Raw genomic sequence first — 10122 nt, forward strand, 5'->3', positions numbered from 1 at the left:
AAGAAGCGACCATTTGGCTCAATCATACTGAGTCCCTGTAATGATATTTTCTGTGTACAGCAGTGATGAAGGCACATGATGCCGTGTAACCACAGGCAAAACACTTATGAACAGGTGCTTATTATTCACTTCTACACTGTGCATCTAATAATTTTTGAATGGAAAAGAAAATTCAATTCACTCCAATCACAATACATTGTTGCTGGTAAAATTGAATATAACTTCAACAATGAAAAGAGAACTACTAATAAATTTATGCTGGATGGAAGCAAGGGTGGGAGAAACTTCCACAGTTGTTACACAGAATTTAAACAAGCAAAGCTTGATTTTGGTAATGACTCTCCTCTCAAAGCACCTAATTCTTTTAATTTATCCTGTTATTAGCCCATTCAGAAGGAATGATACTGATAATAAAATAGAATCACGAACATTAGATGTCTCATGAGAGTCCTACAGCACCATCTCTGAACTTCCTCCTCCCTGTCTTTCTGTACCACACCTACACCTCTGCACTCACACTATTTCCACTCCAACTCGCTCACTTAAAACTATATAAGTGGGGATCTGCACTGCAGCACTAGTGACTAATTTGGGTGAGATAATCCCAGCCAGTCCTGTGCAGAATGACTGATATACTGGACAACTCCAGCTCCACACCAAAGGCCAGAGAGAGTAAGTTCTGGTATCCAAATCCCTGCCTTTCAGCTCCGTCTGTTCTTTTTGTCAGTTGTTCCAGACTATCCTAAGTGCTTGTCTTCATAATCCCATTCCTGAGCTTTCTTGTGACTCTGTAGTTCACATATTCTTCTTACCTTCCTACTCTTTCACCTACCTTTTTGCTGCCTTTGTTATGTCTCAAGTGCTTCCAAAGTACCTGTCATATGTCAGGGCTGGGTCCATGGCCCAATGCAATGGTACTGCTGACAGGTTAAAGAAGGGAAAGGAGGGACTGTGCTGCAACATGACAGCTCCGTCCTTGCTCCATCCCACAGCCCAGAGCAAGGACAGTGAAAAGGATGAGCATTGAGGTGATTTTTCTCTTAGATTCCTGTGTAAATCCATTTTATGTCACCTCTTCCTTCAGAATTTGGCTCTGTAGCTGCAAAAGGAAACTTGAAGTGCTTGTAGAACAAAACCGTAGTGGTTGTATACTTTTAAAATTGCTCTTTGCCTTCTTATTCTGTTCTTGTCTTACTGGGTTCTCACCTGGGGCTGCAAACCAGTATTGGGATACAAATAATAAGTCACTGTAATTATTACTTTAATTATTGCACAAGGAGAGATTCCTTTATTTAACTGCATTGCAAATAATGTTGGGCATCATATCAGCTGCACCTTTTTCTGGGGAAAGCAGAGAGACAAGTCCTAACCTTTTCAACAAATAGACTGGGGACCTGCCAAAGAATTGTGAAACTGAAGTCTTTATACCTCCTCAGCCTGCCTGGATTTGAATTCACATTTTTTCTAAAAGGGTCTGGTTTAATAGACATTGAGAGCAGAGTGAATGAAGCAGCTTTGCTCCTCTTTTTCTGAAGCTGAATCACTGTGTATCCTTGGCTACACAAGGTGGACAAACAAGAGCAATAACCTCTGGGTACTGGAGGCTTTGTGAGCTCATAGTGTACACTTTAGGCACTTCCAAGCTTACAGCACCGTGGGAAACACATAGTATGTTTAGGCATCAAGGTTGCTGAAGTACAGGAAAGCCCTTGGGACATGCTTTTTAGGTCCGAAGTCAGTGGGAGTATGTGAGTCTGTTATAGTGACAAGGTTCCCTCTGAGGTGACAGGTCTGACTACTCTTTTCTCTCCCAAGCCTCTCTACTGAGGCTGATACAGCCCCGGTGCTTTTGGAAAGGGTGTTTCTGGGTTTAACTCATGAAGGTGAGTTCCCTTTAGCCCAGCCCAAGAAAGTCAGTTACCACAAGCTCTCGTCTTTTCAAGTTTCTCCGTGCTCCTTGTTGGTTTTCCTTGGCATGGGTCTTTCAGCAGAGATGAGGCAAACACTAGACCTGTGGCAGCTGTGCTTGCATTGCCAGAAGACACATCAGTGGGAGATCCAGAAGAACAGATGCAACCCAGCTAGCCAGTGTGGATTGCCTGCACAAGGCTCTCTGTGCTCAAAGCAGTGCCAAGTGCCTCGGTAACGGATAATGGGCAGCATGCCCTCCAGACAGACGGACATGAGCATTGACAAACCGGACACCACATCCAAGCATTAAATATAGGCTTGTTGTGTGGCACTTGTCCTGGCCAGGCAAGTCAAAACAGATGGCCAGACCTGTAGATCTTTGTTCTACACATCTTAATTACATAACAAGTTTACTGACCTTGTTGGAAAGGCTCTGTTTTTTTAGGACCTTCTCTTTGTGCACAATCAAGGTTTTAAAAGAGCTGTCAAACATGTGACAGGGGAACAATTGCCCTATGGAAAGAAGCAGCTTATTTCTCTTTCTCTGGTAGATTATGTTTACATAGGAGGAGCTGGACTATAATTAGATTAAATTCAGGGCAGATACATGCAAGATATCCCAGAGAGGAACTGAAAAGCAGGCTAGGTGAAATGTAGTGAGGAGGAGAGAGCTGTGCTGCCAGTCTGCACACAAGCCTCTGAGGATTTTTGTCAGCCACAAATGAATGGGATTCAGCAGCACATTGCTGTCAGAAAGGTAGACCTCTTTCCAAAATAGGCTTGTGGCCACCACCAGTTTGAAACTCAGGGAAGGTGGTCTTTATGTACTTAATAACCTTTACTGGACCTTTCTTCCCCTGTTGATGATTTTGCAAGACCTGTGATTTAATTATTTCATAACCCTCATGAGGTAAGGTATAATTTTATGCATCCTACATTAACAGACATTTAGGCAAAAGGGAGAAAGTCCAAAGGAAAGCAGTATAGGTAATAAAAGGTTGAGGAAACGACCTATAGAGAAAAGCCATCAAAATAAGGTCTATTTAAATTGAGAAAGAAAAAGAGGCCTATAACAATAGTTATCTGCACTGGCAGATGCTCTTAACGGTACGGGCAGAGCTTAGTTTTTTTGAAGGTGAAAAGACATGAGGTAGTCAACTCAATTTGTTAGTAGGACATGACAATTTAGGATTGGAAAATTAGCAATTTTGCATGCAAACTTAGAGGAGGATTTTAATACATTAAATTATATGTTACACCAAGTAAAAACACAACAGGATCCAAGGATTGTGATTAACGAGCTCTGTCCAACTCTCTTATTACCCCACAGGACATTAGAGATATTTTTACATCACTGCCATGAGAAGAGTCATGTTGTCTGTGTAGTAACTCAGAACAACCTTTAACAGGAAATTTCAGAAGTATCTATGTCTGATATTTTCAATTTTCCCCCAGTAACTTTTTACAAACTCATTTTTGAAGTAGAGTTGTAGCAGCAGCTCTCCATGTCAAGAGAATATTTGGAGAATGAGATGCTTTCAAAAGTGGGTAGAGGAGGCAGCTTTAGTTCTAATATTTTAGACTTGAGCTTGCCTGCGGGTTGCTTTCCTCGCTTGCTCCAGAGGTTAATGAAGCCACTTTTACAGAAAAGCACGGTTCACAATTAGCAGGGTGCTGGATTTCCTCCATGCACTTCATGTCTATCTAGTTTCAGAACAGGCCATTTCACTGAGTAATTTTTGCTCCTATTTTAGAGCTTTTTGTGAATGTCTTCGACATACTTGGCCTTGGACAGCTGCAACTTCTTTTGCTGGATGTTAGATCCTTTACTTACTTAGAGAAGGAGATGGGGCAGACCTACCTGTGCCAATATTGGATCCATATGCAAAGTGACAGATCTTGAAGAGCAACCAACAGACACACAAATGGGTAGAGAGAAAAACACAGGCACACACATGCACCCACCACACATCCCCATTCCCTGAGCCTCATCATGCAGAGGAAATATTCTCCTCAGTACATTAGCCACAATGCATCCTGGTTCGGATAAGTGAAAAATTTAATATTAGAAATGTGTTTCTCATTTGAATTAAAAAAAAAAAACCAGCCCAAAATCTAATAAGCCTCCACACATTTATAATGTTCTCATTTGGAAGTTACAAAGCAGGCAAGCTGGATATGTGCTAAATACAAGAACAAATAACCATGAATGAAATGTTAAGAATTCAAAGCCAAACCCATTTGCTAAAAGGCGTAAATAGAACATCATTTCAATTGGTTAGATGCCAAATTAAATGTAAAAAGAGACTAACAAAATCAGAGCAGAAAACATTATTAGAAATTAGGCGAACAGAAAGTATATGTGAATATTTTCTTCTTTCATGATTAACACAGGCATATTTTGGAAGGGAGAGGGGCGAGTTTAAAGGGCACGTGATAGGTTTGTGTGTCAAAATAGCAGGATGCTCTGGTCAACATCTAATGAAGGGAAAGAAATAATGCAAAATGTTTCTTTTTCGGGTCATGTTTGTAAGAGAACTGAGCTCTCTACCCAAGTGATATTGTGGAAGATTTAAGTGGTGGTGCAGGGAATTAGATGCATAGAGGACACCTCCATTTGCATTTCTGAAGCACTGTGAGAATGTGTCCTAAACTCTATCTTTCTGCATGTCTGGGTGTCATTGGAGGAGCCGTTCTGGGCATGTCTGGAGATCACTCTTAGAGGAGTCCCCTGTCCCCCTGCAGCTTGAGGTGACCTGTTGGAGCAGATGAGCACTGTCTCTGTGCATGGATGATCTGGGAAGGCATCACTGGGTGATAGTTGGCCATCAGGGAGCCTGGCCTGCTCCTGGACACCACCATGCTGGCACTTCATGGAGGGGATGATGCCATCATGTTTCACACCCTGCCTTTTCCCTCGAGTGGTTAAGAAATGCAGATCATAACAGAGAGGCATGTTCCTATGCTGGCTGGGAGCACCCTCGCCTTTGCTGTCACAGCAGGAGCCAGATTGGGCTGCCCTCTAGTCCTGCCCTTATACTTCCAGGATTAGAACAGTTACTTTCAGGAATGAGTGAAGCCATGAGCAGCAGGGAACAGTGTAGGAAAGGGGGAGGATGGCGGAGGGCAGAGTATCTCTGTTTCTAGCACAGAGGAGGGACCTAAGATGGATTTTTGCAGAAAGGGAGCTCTGTCAGAAAAGAGTGCCCAAATGCTCTCCAAAATTTAGTCTCATAAATATGATGTGCTTTCTCATGTCAAGTAGAAGAAAAGGTTTCCCGTATACTTTTTTGAATCCTCTCGTCCCTTCTTGTTTTAATCCCTCATCATTAAAAGAATTAATTTTGCAGCCTGCTCTCCTACTGGTCATGGAGGAAACTCCTGAGAAAATCATATCAGAGGCCCCTCTGTTTCTGTCACTGCAGCATGAATTGAAAGAGTTAACACAAGATCTGTGCAGACATGTGTAAGGCTCCTACTAAATAAGAATATTGACACATAGTGCTATCCTGAAACAAGTGGCTGATCCTGAATAACTTATTCCAGCACAACTTGATTTTGAGACAAGCTCTTCAGGACAGAAAACCTGTCATCAAGGAGACTTAAATACGCATAACCGAGAAAATATTCTCCAAACATTTTCTTGATTAAACAGGCATTTCCATTTTAAATTGGGTGAAAATTCAAATACCAAGCATTTAGTTTTCTGACATAAACTCAGCACCTTTTAATCAAAACATTTTTGATTTCTGTTGATTATAGATCCTTCTTTTCAACAAAATCAAGTTAGCAACCAGATGTTTTTTATAGTTTTAAACAAAATAGAGGGCTGGCCACCATTTATTAAGGCTTACCTACTTAAAGCATCACCAGGACACCTGCTAAAAAGAAATAACACCGCATATTTCAATCATTTCATTCAGCACCACTTGTGTTTTCATTACAAAAGAATCCATTGCAGTGCTGATGTCCGAAGGATAATCTCGGGAACTGTTAGTGGTCATTACTTCCATGCCATTTTGAAAGGTTGTCTATTAGGTCTTTCACAGGCTGTGTTTTAGACATGCTTTCACCTCTCCCAAGCAGAACCATATCGAGACTTCTCATCCATATAGGCATCCGTGACAGCCTGTTATCACCTGTGAGAACCTGGGGCCACACACTGGGCAGTGTGAGCCAGAATCTATGGCCAGTTCAGCTGACAGCAGGGCTGTGGCCAAACTGAAAGAGCAAATGCAGACCTACAAGCAAAGAGACAGAAAGGCATTGTTTTTACCTTCTGTGCCCTAGCAGGGAGGCTTGGTTACTGTTAGAAGATGGTGATACCTTACTTTTTCCATGTGGCTGGAAGTAATTCAGCTTAAGAGCATGGTTTGACTGATATGGCTTTCCTGTGCAGCTTAGATTAACTGGGAGAAAGGCAGGGTACAGCCAGTGGATTAGCTACAAGATTCATAGATGTTGACACACCAGAGCAGTAATAATGTCTTGTGAATCTCTATTTAAGAGGTCCGAAATTTCAGAGGAAAAACAAGCAAAAATAAACTGCCAAGTCTTATTTTAGACAAACTACAGTTCTGCCCATGCCATTTTGAATTAGGAAGTTGTTCTCAAATAAGGTGTAGAGGGAAATAAACCTTAATGAAAGCAAACAGTACCTAGTGTTTCACAGCCTGTCACTTTGCTTGTTTGCTACCCAAGAGGAAGGCACCAAGAAATTTCTCACAGAAACAGTTTTAGTCTCCATGCAACTTAATACTTACAGAAATACACCCACAGTACCACTTCTCTCCTTTACAGATATATTCTCTTTTCTGTTTTTCTTTCAGGATGAGCAAGACAAAACCAAAACATCTATTTGTTCTATACACCTTTGATCTACCTGTTGTTGTGGGTCTACATGCACTGAAATGAACTTTATGTTAGGAAGGGGGAAAGTAACGAAGTGAGAGATTTGTTTCTTAGGAGCAACAGAAACAGAGCCAAGAGAAGACCTTTCTCAGAAGACCTTCCTGCTCAGATGCATCAAGGGACTTAGGCAAGGACCTGTTGGCTAAGTCCTATTCTCATTTAACATAAGTGGGACCTGCTTCGCCCATGGCAATTCCTGGCCTTTCCCAGGGCTGCCATGTGCCCAGCCACCAGCTGTCAGCCCACCTTTCCACAGCACTGACATTGTCTGAGTAGACAACAGGCATTTTATAACTCTCTGCAGGCTCCTGCTTAAGGCACTTGTTTAATTTGCTTGACCTTAGACCTGGCCTTAAATTTAATGACAGGTTTATAGAGACTGGACCTGTCAAAGCTCTGAATCTCAGAGTAACTCAATGATTTTCGTATAATCTCACCTCCAGAAGTCGTGAATTACATGTGATTCACTTTTTTACGAAGTGTAGACTTAGTAATTATCATGGCTTTGGGAAAAACTTTGTAGAAAAAAAATAAATTAGTCATTGTATCATAAAGACACAAAACTAGATGACCCAAGAAATACTCCAAAATTAATTTCAAATAAAGAAATGACATATAATGTAAAAAACACTTAAAGGTTCTGGAGCACCTGGCTTGTATGTACCATTGTTATTTTGCTATATTTATAAAATGGGTTCTTTGTACCCATAGAAAGACACTGCCCCAGTGAGACAGGCTGAGCTACTTCCCCAGAGCTGTGTGCTCAGCAGAGGCCCCAGCAGCATTTGAGCAATTTAGCACTTTCCAGGAAGCCAGACAAACTAACACAGCCTGTTTATTTCCTCTTTCTTTCAGTACTCCCACGCTGGTGCCTCTGTAAAGGAAAATATTGATGGATCTGAAATATGTACGACATAGGCTCTGAGTCCATGGTAGTTGTACCCTAGCAAGCTGTTTCTGAGGCTGTTTCCTTTAGTGAGACCATGAATTATTTTCTTTCTCTTACTCTCTTTTTCCTCTGGGTATATGAGTTTGCCACCTGCTAAGGTGCTGCACGACTACCACCACCAATGCCGTGGAGGAAGAAATAGCAAAGTTTGTTCTACAGTAAGATGTTTGCAGAAGATTTCAAGATTCAGGAAAGAAATAATTTCCTCACTAAAAAAATTTAAGGCCAGCCTGTCAAATTTCCAAAATTTCACTGAAATTTCTGGTGATCCATTTAACTTCTAGAGGTCTTAGCCTTCATTTTAAAGTGTGACATGCCTCAAGATCCCTATTTATGCAGTGAATATTTTTGAACCATATTCTTCATCAGGTTGCCATGAAAGATGGCACAAAAACTTCAGTAAAAACTGTGTAAAACCCTATTCCTTTTTTTTTGATTTGCAGACAGAATTGGGCTGGGTGATCTAAGTGGCAGGAAATGGGAACAGGGAGCCGGTGGGTCCACAGAGAAGTCCTGAGGTAGGGGAGCGATCAGATGCAGTGTCGACTCCTCCAGCAAAAGCCAAAATGAGGATGTGTCAAAGGTGCTGTCCCCACTCCCACCCTCCATCCCTTCTGTAAGCATAAATAAAATCACATTGCCTCAGTTTGAAGTTCCCACTTCCATACACCAGAACAGAAAAGAGGGATTTGCAGTTCTCCCTCTAACAAAACCCGAAGAGGAACCCCTTCCATCGGATAACTAATCCCTGCAGAGGACTTCTAAACTCACTAGGGGGAGTTTAAACCTCGGTGAGGAAAACAAGGAGCCGGGAGATTGCTCGGGGAACCCAAACTGAGAGTATGTCATCCAACCCTTTTGTGCCAATGTTTTCTGGTAGCAAAGAATATTCCCTCTGGAGTATGTGCCTGGTGCTGTGCATCATCCAGCACAAGCCACAGCACAGTCATGCTGTGAGCGACTTCCCAGCATGAAAATTGATTGTGGCAGCTCTAATAATGCAAGATTCAATGAAACAACAATGAAACTTGCTTTTTCAACATATGCATATTTTAGTAATGACAGGAGGGAGGCAAGTGTTGAAATCTCTGTGTTAACCTGCATTCTCTACTGAGCCATCGTTTGGTAACGAAGAACAAATAGAGTAATGTATCAGAAATTGGGCTCTTCTTTTTCCTTTCAAAAATTAACCCTTTTCACTTTTATGCAAAATTCACAGTGACCTTTCAGAAACAGCCTGAAAGGTTTTAAATTCCTTCTCTTTCAGAAAGTATATTCCATTGTGAAAATATCTGGTAAAACTTGTGGCTCCGCCTTCAAGGTATGTTAGATCACAGTTGGAAGCCAAAGATCAGACACATCCACCTGACAAATCCTTAGAAACCCGAGCAGAGATACTTTAACATCCAGAAGGGGTAGTGATTCATGTGGTTGCTTTTTCTTTCCTATTGTATCCCCATGTATTTGCCCGTTAGGCTTCCCTTTTCCATCTCAACTCTAAGACCCCAATTAATCAAGACCCTGAATTTGCTCCTTTTCTGGCAAACCTCCCAAGGCAGAGCGCCCTGCAGCTCTGCAAGCCACAGCCAATGATTACTTTAATTTACATTATTTTCTGTCATTAGCAGCAAGTTCACACATTCGTACACAGAGAAAAAGAATTTCTACAAATGAAAGCATGTCTAGCAAAAAATTTGATCAGGTGTTTTGTTTATACCTATTTTAAGAAAGCAATCTGCAAAATAATCCTCCCCTCAAAAAAACCCAAAGCAAAGTAGCACTGGGGTTTGGGTCTGTGATTTTGCTCTGCCTTATTTCACAGGTAAATCAGTTCCTGTGTCTTTCTTTTGTCCTCTGAGTTTCCTGTTCCAGACAGCATGATTTTCACAAACCATCATTCTGTGTAGTCTAACCACCCTCTTCAAGAGGACAAACCACATCGTTGTGGGGAACATATAGTTTAAAAGGCATATGTGGCATAAAGATTTCTTTTTTTCAGGAATTCAATCAAGATGTCATATTCTCTCATTTATACATGGCTCTCTAAAACAAAGTCCATAATTTTTGAAAATATATACATACCTGTATTTATTCTGTTCATTTGTTTAAACATTTATAGAATACTTAGAATATTATGCTTAGCAAGATATCATCTAAAACCTTTGTAAAACATTATACTGTCTGGTATTTCATGCTAGTAATTAAAAGAGAAGAAATCATGATATTTTTCTCCTGATTTCTGACTCTTTCATGATTTTCTCAATAACAGGCATTAAAAAAGAATCTATCCTTTTACAACAACATTCTTTTTTTTCTATAATTGCGATAAGTCAGTCCAGTGTCACAGCAGG

The 10122-nt window shown here is 41.0% G+C and overlaps 2 long non-coding RNA genes across 2 annotated transcripts; both read left to right on the forward strand.

The window, feature by feature from the left end:
- Window positions 1-1662: 1662 nt before the first annotated feature.
- LOC135418456 (uncharacterized) lies at window positions 1663-6779 on the forward strand. Its single transcript, XR_010432451.1, has 2 exons — window positions 1663-1883; window positions 6741-6779. It is a non-coding gene; the product is annotated as an uncharacterized LOC135418456 (long non-coding RNA).
- Window positions 6780-7393: 614 nt separating this feature from the next.
- LOC135418457 (uncharacterized) lies at window positions 7394-8416 on the forward strand. The gene is made up of 2 exons (XR_010432452.1): window positions 7394-7797; window positions 8215-8416. It is a non-coding gene; the product is annotated as an uncharacterized LOC135418457 (long non-coding RNA).
- The last annotated feature ends 1706 nt before the right edge of the window (window positions 8417-10122 follow it).

Source organism: Pseudopipra pipra, chromosome 8 (genome assembly GCF_036250125.1).
Source record: "Pseudopipra pipra isolate bDixPip1 chromosome 8, bDixPip1.hap1, whole genome shotgun sequence".
Lineage (NCBI taxonomy): Eukaryota > Metazoa > Chordata > Aves > Passeriformes > Pipridae > Pseudopipra > Pseudopipra pipra.